General features: G+C 43.7%; 1 protein-coding gene across 1 annotated transcript in view; it reads right to left on the bottom strand.

Annotated features, from left to right (window-relative positions):
• The window catches only part of CRACR2A (calcium release activated channel regulator 2A), a 133359-nt gene extending 130737 nt beyond the window's left edge, over nucleotides 1-2622 (bottom strand). The window contains exon 1 of the mRNA XM_040462641.1: nucleotides 2445-2622. The gene's annotated coding sequence lies outside the window, so the exon portion shown is untranslated. The remainder of the gene's footprint in view (nucleotides 1-2444) is intronic.
• Between the last annotated feature and the right edge of the window lie 12237 nt (nucleotides 2623-14859).

Raw genomic sequence — 14859 nt, 5'->3', positions numbered from 1 at the left:
GGTCTTTAGCACAAGGTCAGTGGGGACAGAGGTTCTTGGAACCTGAACCACATGGGAAGCCTGTCTGCTCCCACCTTCCTGCATCTCCTAGAAATGCCCAGAGCATCACCCAGGGCCAGACTCTGCTCACTGCTAAGATGCTGCCCCCAGCAATGCCTCCCCGGGCCAGCCCATCCAGGGTGTGCCAACAAGCAGGTCAGGGAAGAAAGAGCCCCACTGACATTTTGAGAAAGCCAGGGCTGGGAGCCAAAACAAACTGACAAAGGGAATGCCTGTCAGCATAAGAATCTGTCACAAAAGAAAATCCTATATTCCTCAAGTTGGGAGGGACCCCTGAATGTAACTTTGTCCATCAGACGGTGGCCCCCTTGAGTCACTCCTGGCAGTAGAGGGCCTTTAGGAACCCACTCCCAACACAGGCCCTCCAGAGGATCTTGTTACATCTAACCCAGACCAAACATCCTCAGGGACCCAGTCTGAAAGGCCAGAGTGGCTACAAAGCAAGAATGAATCAGAACCTAGAGACCCGAGGCCAAGGCTGTCTAAACAAGGTGCAGCCTGTAAGGACAAGGCCCACAGCGTGCTTCCTCCTCTGTCACTACAGCTTTGACCACAGCTCGGCTTCCTATCCAGCTGATGTCATGCTAAGCTGACAGTTGAGAGCAGATATAAGAGGAAACAACTACCTAAAAGCTCACATGCTGAGTTCTGGAAGGGGACAGGGGAGTCCTCTCTATCTTAGTGCTGGTGGTGGAGGGCCAGGGTCATGTGATGCTGCAGATCCAGGCTCTGGAACAGCCCAAATGCCTGCACTCAAATTCTGCCTCTACCATTTACTGGCTGCGTGACCGTGGACACGATACTTTGCCTCTCTGTTCCTCAGTTACTTTTTCTATAAAAAAAAGTATGACAGCAGACCAGGAAGCATATGTGTATTTGCTGTCGTAAGGAAGACCAATTTGTCCAGAGTGTCCTGCATCATTATTAACACTCTCCTTTTCACTCTCCTAAGTGAATGGATTGCACGATAAATTCTAAGGCTGACTAGCTCTTGTCTTTTCTTTTATGTCCATCTGGTTATCTCCCGGCTTTGTGCCGTCTCTAAGTACTGGGGAGCATGTTCCTGAAGTGTGGATCCCCAAACATAGCTCTGCCCATGCCACTGACTTGTCTGTGCCATGGACTTAGCTCTTCCTTCCTTCCTTTTTCTCTTCACTGTGTCCCTCCCTCTCCTTCCTCTTCTCCCACAACCACCCTCTCCTTTCTGCTTCCCCCCATCAGTGCCTACGGGGGCTGGCAGTGGGCACAGGTACCTTCTGACTTGACTGACAGCTCTCACTGACCATGCACACTTGGATGGGACACCCTCTGGCTCTGACTAAGCTAAGCCTTAACCAAATGTCTCTTAAAGGAAAGGAAACAATTTGAGATGTCAAGGAAATTACTTGACCACTTGATGGATGAGTGGAAATAATGGGCCATTCTGTGTATGCGTGTGTTGTTTAAAGGAAATAAAGGCAATACGGGCTTAAAATGGTCCATTCAATGCCAGAACCTGTCTATAAAAACCTTCTCAGAGTCAAACACAGGGCAGTCCCCAACAAGTTCACTGTGTATAAGTGGATGGACATATGGACTCAGCAGGCTTTTCCAAATGGTTGGCGAGATTCACTACATCTTGGTGCTAATATACACATACACACGTGTGCACACACACATATACACATGTGCCTACACACACACACATGCACACACACACATGCACGCACACGCACGCACACACACCTAGTCCACAGCTGCAGCGCCAGCTGAGTCATGTGGCCAGACCACAGCAGGAACAGGCCCAGGGAGGAAGTGCAGCCCCAGTAATAAGCCCATTTCCTGACCTTCTTCCTTTGCTCTGGAAGGTTCTCTTTCTGTCTCTTTGTCTTTTGATTCTCTGTCTCTCTCAGTGCTTTGTGTTTACTCAAGGTAACAGCCATGCTTTTGTCCTGGTCCACGTGGCAAGAGCTCATAACAGCACTGACATGCAAGTAAGGAGTTTTCCTTTCTAGATCTGTGACCTTGGGCAAGTCACTTCACTCTGAACCTCAGTTTCCTCTTCTGTAAAACGAAGAGGCTGGGTGTGGCAAAAGGGTCCCTGAGGGCCTTCTGGATCTCAACCCTAGTGCTTCTCCACCCTCCTCCAGTCCCTCTCAGGGATCTTCCCGACCAGGGAGCAAGGGCCGGGCACAGTGTGGGGGCAGGAGTGAGGGAGTCCCGCTGTTCCCCTCCGGGACACACAGCCTCCCCTGCCCCCCAACTCCATGTGCTGCGCACACATTCGCGCACACCTGGCTGCCCCCGGGGGTACAGAGAGGAAACGCCGACTCCCGGGCTGCACCGCGCACAGCGGGGAAGGGGGAGCGCGCACCCCTCGACCCTTCAACCCTCCTCCACCGTACCTTGGGCTTCGCTGCCTTCCCTCTGACCCGCCCTTGCCGCGGGTTCAGTTCACAGCTGTCAGGTGGCCTCTTGCCAGGCGGGGCTGCTCCACTTTCTCCGCCCCGACCCGTACCGGCAGCACCAGCCCACGGCGCCAGAGAAGCGGCGGTAGCGTGCCTGGAGCCCCCCACCCCCACCCCCGCTGCCGGCCTCGCCGCCCCCTGGGCGCCCTCCAGGATCCGCCCTCGCCGCGCGGTGGGGTCTGGGCCGGCGGGAGGCGACCTCAGCCAGCCCGGGAGCCTGGGTGGTGAGGGCGGGGCTGCTGCTGACTTAGCCTGCCTGACTGGTCAGACTTCCCGGGCCCCTCTGCTCCAGTGCCCCTAGGCCCCTCGCCCAGGTTTCAGAATGTTTACAGACAGCCTGGTAGGGCGCTGCTTTTCTCTCATTTTGGATATGCACCCCTGAAAAACTCCAGGTCCACCCCAGGCCCACCCCTGCTGTTCAACCTGCCTGGATTTTGTCCTTCATGCTCTCCTGTCTCTTCTATAAGGTGAACTGTGGGCATAGATGCCCACATAATAACATCCAATACATATGTATTAATAAAGCATTAAATAAATCTCCAGAGGCCTCCCAAGGTTCAGGCTGACGGATGACCCTCAGCCTGGATACAAAACCTTCCTGGGCAAACTGGCCACACGCTCATTTTCCAGCCTCAACCCGTCTGCCCAAGACACACACATGCACCCCGGCTCTAGGCACCCAGGCTGTTGCCAAACAGCAGCCTCTGGGAGTTCTTGCTTTGCCTGGAACACCCTTCCCCTTTCTTGTCTGAGTTTGGAACTCTTATTCATGCATCCAGGCCCCGCTGAAATGTCCCCTTCTCCTGGAATCCTTCCCCAGACACTGACCCCAGTAGAACACCCCTGAATCTTCTCTTTGGGTGCACCATTCTGGTGCTGCTCATACCAGCACCCCCTTTCTCCCTTTCCTCTGGTCCTACAACAGGGGTTTTGTTGTGTTGTGTTGCGTTTTGTTTTTATTTGGGAGGAGTGTTGAATGCCTCAACACTATGGTTTGGGAGTGAATGGGAAGTGAGGAAATAGAGGAGTGAGGAGGGGCCCCTCTCAGGGAGGCTGGCAGCAGAGGGAAGGAGATAGTGCGCAGGGAGGGGGAGAGAACTGTAAAGGAGACAAAGTGTTTCTAGATCGAGGTCAAGAATCGGATGAAGAAAGAAGGAATGGGGAGAGCAGAGGGGTCAAAGGCCCTGGTTCCAGAAGAGACAGGAGGGCCTGGAGAGCACGGGTGGGGGTGGGGAAGCCCCTAAGTCCCAGAGACTGCGGAAGAAGATAGCAGTGGGTAAGGGTGGGGAGTGAGGCCCAAGAGGAAGGTGGAGGGATGTCCTGCGTGACTCCCCAAGTTCTCTAGAACACAGGAAAATAGGTGATGGTTGGAGGGTCTGGGGTAAGCCAATGGGGTGGGTAGCATTTAGACACTTATGCTGCGAGTTGCTGCCTCCTTTGCTGGGGGAGTGGTGGGGGAACACCCAATAAGGGAGAGTAGCAAGTAGGCTTAGAGGGCACGGGACACTTCCAGGAGGTGTGCTTCCTGAGTCACCGTTAAGCTTCATGGCACCCTCCTCCTGTCATCTCTGTGTCTTCTTGCCTACACGCTGTTCTCAACTATAACTGAAGGCGGGTTGGTCTCTCTTGGTCCCCCCAGGAGAACAGTGGAAACATTCACTGTTCCAGTACAGGAATTCCCCTGCTGTCCCTTCTTCCTGATTACGAGTGGCTGTAATTCTGGAGTTTCCAACAGGTGGAGGCTAGAAAAACAAACAGACCTTTCAATATTGACTCTCCAGGGCGGCGCCATGCAGAATGGCAGCATCTGCCCCACCTCCCAGAGCCTATCCAGCAAAATCCAAAGCAAACAGTTGCTGAGGGGGCAGAGGGTTAGTGAGCTCGACTGGAGTAAGTGGACTCCAGGGAAGGTTGCCCAGTATCCACATCTGCCATCTTTCTCCTCTTTGAAAATGCTGGGCTTTGCAGAGGAAAGACATTTTCCATGAGGCTGCAGGGGCCAAGTCAGGCTCATGGCTGTTATTGAAGCATAAAGCCAGAAGTTAGGAAAAATGAGGTCTCCTTGAGGAAATTTATGAAAGGCATGTACTTCCCCTGCGGGGTTCACCAATCTGGAATCCTTCAGAAGCAGGTCTAGCAAGACATGAGCAATGGCTTTCTGCCCTCCCTCCTGCAGCAAGATGGGTTTCATCATTCAGATGGGGTTGTAGTTAGGGAGCTGGAAGAAAACTAGAGTCACAGAGCCAATCCCATCTATCATAAAGAGGGTAACTGTGGTTCAGGGCGACTTGACCAATGGCAGTGGTGACATGACCACTCCTGGCTGTGAATGCAGGATGTCATCCCACCTCCACCCTCTTTAAGTGTGGCCTCTGATGCCACCCTGGGTAGGAGGTTGTACTTTTCTATCAGGCATTTCTGAATTTCACATTTGTGGGGCAAGGAAAGAAAAGGCACCATATAGTCAAGCGTGTTTCCTAAAGGACAGTAGAAACCAAATCATTACTTCTGCTAAAAAAAAAAAAAAAAAAAAAGTTAGAGTCTACCATGAGTAATATGTTACCCAAAAAAGTACAGGAAAATCCAGGTAGAATTAGCTCCGTGGGGATGATTAAATTAATGTTTTATATCTACTATTTTGCTATTTATAAAATGTTTCAAAAAGGAAAGGACAGCTCTTCTGTCCTCACGAGTTTGCTTTCTCGCGCATGCGCACACATTCATGCAAAACCACCTTACCCTGGATACTAACGTCGTAAATAGGGCGATGAGAAACACAGGAAAGTTAAGCAGGGTTCTGGAAACCAGGAAATGTTTGTAAGCCGAGTTTGGTGGATGGAGCGCCCTTCTAAAAGCAGGGACAACAAAAGGAAGCTGCTGCCTCGTGCACCGTGGGAGGCTCCGGATTACCTCATTCGTCCACCATCTACAGCTTGTTAGGAACGTCGCCATTTTGGGAAGATGTTTTGTTTTGGTAAAGGAAAAAAAAATTGTTGGTGCTGTCAACCAATGCTAGATTTTAGATATCAAAAGTTATACTAGCTGATAATCTGGAATTTGAGAAAATAAAAGTCAAAGGACCTATTGAATAAATAGCAAGAAGAACAAAGCAGCAGAAACATTTGTGGATGCACATTGCAGGGGAGGCAGACTTCACCAATTTAGCCGAGGCAAGTTATTAAACACACACACAAAACAGCACTCAGGGGGGAGACTATAATATGTAGTTACTACAATATACTGTAGCTGGGGTGCAGGGGTGCAAGAGCACCTGGTTCTAGGGGTTCAAAACAGATGAGGTTTGGCCACTTGCCATTGGAAAAAATTCAAAGAAATGGAAATGATGGGGCACCTGGGTGGTTCAGTTGGTTGAGCATCTGACTCTAGATTTCTAGATTTCGACTCAGATCATGATCCCAGGATTGTGGGATTGAGCCCCACGTAAGGCTCCTTCTGAGCATGAAGCCTGCTTGAGATTCTCTCCCCCTCTCTCTCCCCCTCTGATGGGAGAAAGAGAAAAGACAAATAAGTGGAGGTGAGACAGGAAAATGATTTATTTCAGTGATACCACAGGAAGACAGTGGACTAGTATCTCATAGATGGTCTTCAAAGTGCCCAAAATACTTTTGGGTTTATATAAGGAAAATGTGGGACAACGGTGGGTGGGTACATGCAGGCCGACAATGAAGGTCAATCTGATTGTTGTCTTGGGGTCTTGCTGGCTCAGGGAAGTCCTTACTGCTTGAGGGGATAGTTTTGGTTCCCATCAGGGGATGGTTTGCTTGCACAGTCTTTTGCCTGGGATAAGAAATAAGCTGAAAACAACTTAATCGAAAGCTTGAGATCAAAATGAGAGTACTTGAAGTCCTCTTTTAATGCCATGTAAAATATGCAGTTTTCAACAAAGAAACTGTAACACAGGCAAAGCAACAAGAAAGTGTGACCCTATTCAGAAAAAAAAAAGTCAGTAGGGACCATGTGTCCCTAAGGTGTCAGCTCTAATCAGACTAAATCTTTAAAGCAACTGTTATAAATATGTTTTAGGAACTAAAAAAAAAAAAACAAAACAAAATTACTCAAAAATTTAAAGAAAGTAGGACAACAGTTCAATGAATAAAAACAATCTTAATAAAAAGATAGAAATTATACAAATGAATCAATCCTGAAACAATGGATACCACAAAGCAGTGGAATGACGTATTCCAAAGTGCTGGAAAATATCTGTCAACTGAAAATTCTATATCCAGCAAAACCATCCTTCATAAATGTAGGTGAGATAAAGATTGTCCCAGATAATGAAAGACGGAGACAGTGCTGTGCTAGCAGACACAACTTGTAATAATATGAAAGGAAACCCTTTAATCTGAGAGAAGGTGATAACAGATGATGCTTGAATCCACAGTAAGAATGAAGAGCTTCAGAAATGATAAACATGTGGGTAAATATAAAAGACCCTATAAGTATAATTTCTTAGTTCTCCTCCTAACTTGTTTAAAAAACATAAATTTTACAAAGCAAAAATTTTTATGACGCTGTATTAACTATATAACATATGTAGAAATAGGTATGAAAATAATGGAACAAAGGAGGGGAGAAAAGAAAATATACTGAAACTTCAGGGGAGCAAAATTTGTCACCCCAAAAATATGCCTCTCCAGCATAAGGATTATTTTAGGCTGATTATTTTTAAGAAACTGTAGATTCAGGAAAAGCTCTTTACCTCCCCCTCAACTGCCTAAATTTACATTGGAAAGGAGGCCTGTACTAGAAGAGAGCTATTATCAAAGATACATACCTTTTTACCTAAGAAGCTCATGTGTGTAACTGGACAACCTGTTTTCCAAACGTCTCCTCCCGTCTGGTGAACGATCTGCCTCTCCTTTGTATTTCCAGACCCCTAACGCCTTTCCTTAACTTAGGATGTTCTATAACTTAGCTGCCCATTGGGGCTCATATTTCTATGAGGCCACCATACGTGAAATAAAATGTGCTTGTTTTTCTTGTGTTAATCTGTCTTACATCAATGTAATAATTATACCAGCCAAAGAACCTGGAAGAGAAGAATGGAAATTTTTTCCACCCCTACATCTGGCAACTGTGAAAGGGATCTTCATTGGCTGGACACCGCTGGTTCTGGGGATGCTGCTGCTGCTGAGAGATCCTGGGGCCTCTGACAAAAGCTGGCAGAAGGTAAGAATTCTTACCACGTCAGTTTCCTGGATCCCTGTCTACAGGGTCTGATGGAGGGGAGAGTGGTGAGAGTCCTCTTCTTTTTGTAAAGTTAGATTGGTAGGAAAGAATATTTGTGTGAACTAGCTCCTTGGGGACAGCAACTCTGCTAAAGATTTGTTATGGGGGCATCTGGGTGGCTCAGTTGGTTGAGCATCTGACTCTGGTTTTGGCTCAGGTCATGATTTTATGGTTCATGGGTTCAAGTCCCACATTGGACTCCACACTGATAGTGCAGAACCTGCTTGGGATTCTCTCACTCTCTCTCTGCACCTCCCCTGCTTTCTCTCTCTCTCTCTCTCTCAAAATAAATAAACTTTTCAAAAAGATTTGTTATGAGCACTTTATTTTGTATTGATCCCTTTTGTCCCAGAGATGGTCATTTTTTTCCTTTGTCTCTGTCTTTTGTGTCATTTGTCATAAGGAGGAAAACCATAGGTAGAAGACAGGCATAGGTCCTATAGCCTATTGTCCAGACCAGCCTTACAGACTGGTGAATTCATGGTTCTTCCAGACTGATGTCTGTTTAGACAAACTTTGCTGTGAGTGAACATGCAAATGAGGTAAAGGCTATTGCTAAGGCAATCTTGGAAGTGAAAGCGTGTGGTGGTCAAATCAGCACCTCAAAGCTGATAGAGCTCTGGCCACCTAACGCTATGTCTCTGAGCTAAGATAAGTTGGTCACAAAATGGGTTAGACTGACACTGGGTCGCCTGTCAACCTCAAGAAAATTTCTATGCAGCAAAGTAGACTGTAAAACAACACACAATCCCAGACCCAGCAGCACATCGCTCTCAGATATTAATTTGGTGCTAAGAAACCCAAGGCTTAACTAAAGCTGTTAATGTGAACAGTTTCCTCCGTGTGTGTGTGTGTGTGTGTGTGTGTGTGTGTGTGTTAAGTAGGGTTCACACCTAGCACGGAGCCCAACTCAGGACTTGAACTCATAACCCTGAGATCAAGACCTGAGCTGAGATCAAGAGTCAGATGCTTAACTGATTCTTCCTCTCTCATCTTGCTCTATGTCTTGTGAGCTTGGCTTTATGACCAGTGAGTATATTCTCTCTTGTCTCCACCAACCAGAGGATGCACATACTGACATGCACTTGCTCTCTTGTCTGACTCCCAACTCTTGGACAGTGGGGGATTTGTTATAATGGGTCCAGGCACATACAGGACTTTTGTTGTCTCAACCTCATTTCCACATTAGTCTCATGGGAAAAGGGAAACAGCACTTCACTAATTTGGTAAGACAGAAATGTGGGTTGCATCCCATTTGTGGCTAGATCTTTCTTACACTAACCCTGAGAGTGAAATTTGTGGAACTTTGTGGAAATGGGGAGGGCTGTATCTTTTGCACTCTCCTTGAAGGATGCCTCTTGTGTTCATGGTAAAGCCATAAAAAAACTTTTTGGTTTGAGTCCCTGTAAGATCCTACTCACTCACTGCCAGATGATGGATCCTTTGAATTGCCTATATTTCAAAGAAAAACAAATTTTTCAAGAGAACACTGATCCTAAACAATTGTCTCACTAGTACTGTTACAGAACCAGGCTGGACCGCTGGTGAAAAAACCAAGCAACACTTGGAGATCTTGGTGGATCGGAGATTTATTTAACACCAGTGAGCTCAGAGGAGACCATTTCTCCAAAGACCTGAGCATTGAATGCAAGTGGGAAGGGTAATTTATAGTTGTCAGCTTCCATATCTGTGGGGGTTTTCGCACGCTCAGCAAAGGAAGAAGAACTGGAGGAGGGGTCTCTAAGCTAGAGACCAGAGTTTGTTTTAGCCCCATCGGCCATCTTTGGCATATTTTATTCACTTCTCCAACAGTACCTATGGAAAGATCAAGTTAAAACTGGACACAAAAGAGTATGAGGGCTAACCCTAGGAGCTGCCTTAATAAGACAGAAGAATAGAAACTGTACTTAAAACGAAAATCAAAATCCACATCTAACATGAATTTCCCTTCTCCTCATCCCCAGCTCCCTGTCCCTGATGCTCCAGAAGATATTTTGGGTCACTGGGCCCTTTCTCTCAAATCTAGCCTATTACCTCATCAAATTCCCTTAGATTCCCCCCCAATTCCTCCAGTTTTCCCAGAAAATCCTTTCAACACCCAGCTGCTTGGTTTGACTTCCCTTTCTTTGCAAGATTTATGAACAGCATACTCCAGGCCTGGGGTATGCAGGTTACCCATATAAATATGAAAATCCAGAAAGTAATTTGGCAGAAGCACCTGAGATGGGCAGTAAGGCTCACTGTTCTGTCCCTTCTAACTCTTACTTTCTAGGACTCTGTAATCTGGTTCTGCAAGATCAGCCCTTCCTATGCAATGTCTTTGCAGATGTATATTGGACACCCCCTATCTTGAAAAGAATTCATGTCCCCTGGACAGCAGCAGGTATTCTAAATTATAAAACCCTTTTACCTCCACTTTCGGAATAACCTAACAAATTTAGACAAGGGTTGAAAAGATTAGTGGCCATTCACAATTCCACTCACTGAGACCCCAATTCGTTGTTAAGGGATGTTCTCTCAATGCATGATTACACTATACTTATCAGACAAGCCAGATAGCCCCCTGGGGAATGCCCTCTCCCCAAAGGATAACTAGAATTTCTCCCAGGCCTTCCTATAAATGATCAGGAAATGGATCAGCTGGAGGCCGATATTCAGGGACTGATAAAAGCAAATTAAATTATTCCCCCCTACCCAAGGTGAATTGACCCAAGGTTGAATTGTGTACCCAGAAAGAATGAGAGCACTCGAAGTCCTTTGTTGAATGATTCACACAGATTTTTTCTAAAATTTTTTAATGCTTATTTATTTTTGAGAGAGAGTGAGAGAGACAGAGAGTGCAAGCGGGGGAGGGACAGAAAGAGAGGGAGACACAAAATCTGAAGCAGGCTCCAAGCTCTGAGCTGTCAGCAGAGAGCCCGACGTGGGGCTTGAACTCATGAGCCGTGAGATCATGACCTGAGCCCCTCATGGTTTAACCAACTGAGCCACCCAGGCACCCCTGATTTACACAGATTTTTAGAAAGGCATTGTGGGGGCACCTGGGTGGCTGTCATTGAACGTCCAACTTCAGTTCAGGTCATGATCTTTTGGTTCCTGAGTTCTAGTGTGGACTCTGTGCTGACAGTGCAGAGCCTGGAGATTCAGATTCTGTGTCTCCTCCTCTCTCTGCCCTTCCTCGGCTTGCACTCTGTCACCATCTCTAAAAATGAATAAACATTAAAAAAATTAAAAAGGCATTCTGCATTAAAGAAGTTAATCCTGAAGTTTTAAAACACAGAAGTCTCTGATTTCCATCTTAGTTGGAAATCTCACTGATATAAAGAAGCAAGTCTGGTTGGATAGATGGGTTGTTCTGTTGATATTCAAGCTGCAGTTCAATTCTTTGAGGAGTTAGAAACAATTTACTGTCTTACAAATCTCTACAAAACCATAAATGTAACTCTAGAAGCAATGCAAACCTCACTTATCCTTACCAATCCCCAAGCCTCTCCTATTCATCTCAAAATGCTTGTTAGGTATTGTAGAAGATCATGTCACTACAAACAGAATTGTCCTGCCCTTAAGAAAAAGAAGGAAAAAATTTTAAAGTAATTACTCTAGACCTCTGATAATAGGCAAATATACCCCAAAATTCCTTAAAGAAAATGTGCCTTTGTGATGTAAATTTTCTACCTCCATCTTCTCTAAGACTAAGAGCCATTCTTTGAAGTGAGAGCTTTAAGGGAGAAGTTTCTCAAGAGAAGGAGGGGAGAAAAGAAGGACTGATTTGGAAACTGGGCTAATGAAAAAATCTTAAATGTCTTCTCGGCAAATATGAGTTAAAGGCTTTAGCTATCTGAGCAGGTGAATTTAATTTATTCCAACTGGCAAAACAAATTTTGGATTCAACTATTATTTTATAAACCAGTTAGTTTTGGATTATTGTACCGGACTCATGGCTAAAAATTTAAAACAATAGCTATAAGGTCTCTCTGTCTGTCTTTATGTAAGTTTACTGTATGAAATAAGCCCACCAACCCAATCAAAGGAGGGACACAGAGACTCAGAACACAGTGAAGTGAGGCTTTCTTTAATCAACATTCTTTCAAGAGAGGATGTCTGATTGAAAGGCATATTAAGGGACAGTCACGGTGGACCATTTATCTCCTAGTGTGCAAGTCCCTCCCCTGGTTCCTCATTGGCTGAGTACTACAGAGGTTACAGCCTTACCGGAAGTTACCTGTGCCCATGTAAGGCAAAAAGTTGTCTGATGGGAACAAATGTGCATCATTCCCTGAGGTGATGCAGAAACTTTCAGTCCCTCCTTCCTTTGTTTTTTGGCACTTGCTCATTGCAAAGCCAGAGAAAATAAGCCCGAGAAACAAGAGAGGGGAAGAAGAACCAGGAAGCGAACTGTTTTGGGACTCCATTGTGGTAGGGGGTTCACTCATATTTCCAATAGGTTGTAAACCTACTGTTAACTAGACAGCACATTTTATTTGGTATTTCTGAAACTGAATCATCTCCCTTACTTCTCACATTTCCATGTCTCTGGATGTACATATAGTAGATGTGTGACATTTTCCACCTCATTTCCACCTTGGATGGTATTGCCAAGTTAATTTATGAAAAAGCTCTATTTAATTGGCTTAAAATTAAGTGCTTATAAGTAGAGCAATCCTAAAGGTCTCAGAAATATAACGTTAACTGACCCAAAATTTTTTCAGGTTTGCATGATCTGGAAAAATATTCACTATTAAAGCCAGTTTAAGTTCATTGGTTTAATTGAAACATACATGTCTTTAGATTTATCAACATTAACTATAACACAAGTAACTTTTATTCGACTTGGGTTTACTAGTCAAATTCATGTTATCTCTTATAAAATTTGTCAGCAAGAAAAATCATTTTGGATAGCGGCTGACTTTGTCCAATGTGTCATGAAGTTTTTATAATTAGCATACACATAATTGTTGGGAGCAGTGATTTAGATGCAAACAGGATAAGAATTTATAGGTGAAATTTTTAGCAATAGTTACATTTTATGGTATGTGTACTTAAAAATAGCTTCCAAAATCTTTTTGGTAGCTTGAAACTTTAGAGTTATGTGAAGTTAAGTCAAATAATATAAAATTATTGAATATCTAGACCATTTTCAAATAAGGTAAAAATAATAAAATATTAATTACTGAGCATAGATTTATATACTTTTGGCTTCCTATTTCAAAGAAACTAAAGATATTTGGGACTATTTGTAAACATGCCCTGTGCCAGAGATTGTGTTATTATAAATGACACATGCAAAGAAAAAAAAGGGCACAGCCTTCTAAAAATTATGAAATGAATTCATAAATCTGCCAACATAGAGAATGCCAGTGTAACAGTTGAGAAATAGAGATAGAGGGAAAAGAAACTAATTTGGTTCAAAAGTGAAATATCAAATGGGAAAGGAAAGAATCAAGGACAAATCAGATAGAAAGCTGGGAAGAGAGGAAGAGAGAGAGAATCTGACCTTGTATGGTCAAGTTGGCTTAGATTGAATAAATGTATTATAATGGTTATAAAATTCAGTTTTAAAATCAGTGGTGTTCTTATATAAAACTAAAACTTGATTTTCTCTCATCTGCTAAAAGGACAAAGTTTTCTTGGACTATTGGTCTGCTCCTGATAAGAGATTATGAAAAGTTCCTCTTTACCTTTTAGGTAATCTGCCTAGGAAGAAAAGAGTTTATGTTTTATCAAAATAATTTCTTGTGCTTCATGTTGTCTTAATCAGGTCTTTAGCACTCAAGAAAACAGAAACTTCTCAATATTAGAAGATCTAAGTTTTGCTCACAACTGTGTGACCTTCTGTGTTTGCCTTTGAAATTTTGTATTGTCGCTTTGGTTAAATAGATAGCTAAGTATTGTTTCATAGTGATCTGTGATCCTTATTAATCAAGGATCTAAACCTTTTGATATTTGTGATAAACTTTACCAAATCAAATTCCAAATGAAGTTTTTTTGACCTTGAACCAACTGTGGAATTTCCCAGAGGATCCCTAGAACATCTTAAAAAGGTTTGTTCTCTCTCTTTATAAATAGGAAAATATTGCACTAATTAGGTTTCTTTAATATATTAAATTACATGAGAAACATTGTCAAATAAGAAGTAACAGTAAGTCTTCTTTATGTTGTATTTGTTTAGATATAAAACCATTCCAGAATTGTATGAAATGCCTAAAATTCTAGTATGTCCTAGTGTAATAGTACCACTTGTAATTCCAGTTATTATCTTACAATATGTGTGTCACAGAAATAACCAAATTTCCTTATCAATAGTATTATAATGAACTCTCCTCAGATTTTTAGCTTTGGCCATTTGTAAGTCTTTTGTCATTTACAGTGATTGTTTTACTATGGTGCATTTACAAAACCATACCCACAAAAGTGCTTCATCTTCAAGTGAATTCATGGAAAGGACTCTGACAAGCACAGGTTTCTGATCATAAAACGGAATGGGTAAGAATTTTCCAGAACTAGTAGGAAAACTGGATTCAAGCAGAACAAGAATTAATAACATGGGCTGAATAAACTGATGAAGATGATTATAATTTTTATGACTTTTTGTTTGAAACTGTCTTGTTTTTCCAGATTTAAGCAAAGCTTTCTCTCTCTCTCTCTTTTTAAAGTTTGTTCATTTTGAGAGAGGGGGAAAGAGGAGAGAAAGAGAATCCCAAGCAGGTTCCATGCTGTCAGCACAGAGCCTCATGGGGGGCTTGATCCCATGCATGAACTGCAAGTTCATGACCTGAGCCAAAACCAAGAGTCAGATGCTCAACCAACTGAGCCACCCAGATGCCCCAAGGAAAATTTTCTCTTAGGCTACCTATGTCTTAGAGCAACTTTGGTAAAGTGTAGTTTTGCAATCAAAGATGAAACAATCACATTTTCTCCCTACCTGATTTGGAAACTCTCAGTGAGTGAGTATTCTTATTTTCATGGCAATAGAGTTATGTGCAAAAGTTCAATAAGAATCTGCTCTCCTTGTAACAGGACAAAATTGGAAACATCTGTTAGATTACCAAGGCTTTGACTGGAATGACATATTTTAGAGAGATGTGCATAGAATCAGATATGC

Source organism: Herpailurus yagouaroundi, unplaced genomic scaffold (assembly GCF_014898765.1).
Source record: "Herpailurus yagouaroundi ecotype Mexico unplaced genomic scaffold, PumYag 355, whole genome shotgun sequence".
NCBI classification, from domain to species: Eukaryota; Metazoa; Chordata; class Mammalia; order Carnivora; family Felidae; genus Herpailurus; species Herpailurus yagouaroundi.
Note: the sequence above shows the minus strand (reverse complement) of the source record. Positions and strands in the feature narration are given on the sequence as shown.